Source organism: Ambystoma mexicanum, chromosome 8 (assembly GCF_040938575.1).
Source record: "Ambystoma mexicanum isolate Mex_15411 chromosome 8, UKY_AmexF1_1, whole genome shotgun sequence".
NCBI lineage: Eukaryota > Metazoa > Chordata > Amphibia > Caudata > Ambystomatidae > Ambystoma > Ambystoma mexicanum.
The window spans coordinates 939,642,190-939,643,948 of record NC_090929.1 but is presented as its reverse complement, the minus strand read 5'-3'; the positions used below and the strand labels follow the sequence as shown (position 1 = coordinate 939,643,948).

Here is a 1,759-nt window from a genome sequence, read left to right as displayed (position 1 = left end):
GACAAAAGAAACCTTGCCTGGAAAATACATGCATACACAATACATGGTTATGCATAAGACCACCACATGTGTGGGTATTCATTAAACTTAAAATCAAATAAAATGAACTCTGGACAAGTCAATTGAAATGAAAAACGTATTGTGTCACATAAAACAGTTTGTCTAATTGCAGTGATATTGACACAATAATGCAATATATAAGACAAAGCAAAATTGAAAACACATGTGTAATCGTTCTATTCTGCTATATCATTATACATAATACACTTTAACAATAGATTCAAAGGCAACCAAGTCCAAGCTGGCATGTTTCAATCCCCTGATAAGTGTAAGATATTATGCGGGGGAGAACATTTCTGATGGTGTATGAGTGACATTCCAAATACCCTCTAACACCTAGGTCCATACACTGTTCACTCCCACCTTACCAGGGTGTGGGTGATCTGACCCCTCCGTTTCCTCCCGGGATACTCGTAGGTCCATTACAGACTACTGACCTCCCTGACACCTAATGTTGTGACACAAATGCATTTATTCAAATTTTTGGTTGTAGCCTACCACACTTCTGATGAAGGACTGATGGCTGAAATGCAGAAAGTGACAGGCTTTGGTGTTGAGTCTATCATCATGACCCACTACTATGTTGTTACATAATTCCTAAATATATGTATATATGATTGGACGATTTACTGGGAGAAAAACCCACTGTTTAACAATTACTGTGGTTTGACAGATGTATGTACACATAAAAAGCTATTTCTTAAATTACATGTCTGTTCTTTTCAGATCAAAATTGTGTTGACATATCATATTCTACAAATTAACGAAGTTGAGCATCGGTGGTCCTGTGGATCTATCGAAAAGGTTTATTTTTTCCTGTTTATACTTTTGGCCTTGGCCTGAGCCACACCTACATTGATTGCTCCTTTAGAAAGTGAAAGTAATAGAAAAACAGGTTGCGTTCACCGTTCCTTGATTGTACCAGCATGCAGCCGATCCCCATTTTAGTATTGCCCTCCCCTGTTTAATCCCTACTCCGATGTTTCTATGCTCCCTAACCTTATTCTTCGCCATTTCATTGTAATGTACTCCATTGATTCCCAAAGCTAAGTCTGTGCTTAAGAAATACTACAACAATATTGAGAGTAATATTTATTTTAATAATACTATTAATAATAACATTAATAATACCAATAATAATAGTCATAATACAGTCCCAGCTTGTTTGCGAGGAAGAGAAAAACCATCATGTCTGGATGCGGCAAAGGAGGGCAAGGGCTCAGCAAAGGCAGCACCAAGAGGCACAGGAAAGTTAACATCCATGGAATTACAAAGCCTGCCATCCGCCGCCTCGCTAGCCGTGGTAGGTTCAAGCACAACTCTGGCCTCCTCTAAGAGGAAAACCATGGGGCACTCAAGGTCTTCCTGGAGAATGTCATCCGGGATGATGTCACCTACACCGAGCGTGCCAAGAGCAAGACAGTCACTGCAATGGATGTAGTCTTTGCCCTGAAGTGCCAGGAATGCACTCTTTGTGGATTTGGGGTTTGAGGACACCCGCAGAACCACCACCACAAACCCCAAAGGCTCTTTTAAGAGCCGCCCAAAAAACAAAACAAATCATTATAACAGTGACAGAAGGGGTAATTAAATTGCCAGATTGTTTTATGATATAAGGTTAGATGCTGAAGTGTGTTCAGACACTCTTTCTGCGAGGAGGCAATTCTGAAGGATTTACAAATATGTTCATGTGAACTGA

At 40.0% G+C, this 1,759-nt stretch overlaps 1 pseudogene; it reads left to right on the top strand.

The window, feature by feature from the left end:
- The first annotated feature begins 1,248 nt into the window (after positions 1–1,248).
- Positions 1,249–1,551, top strand: LOC138472890 (histone H4 type VIII-like; annotated as a pseudogene).
- Positions 1,552–1,759: the final 208 nt, after the last annotated feature.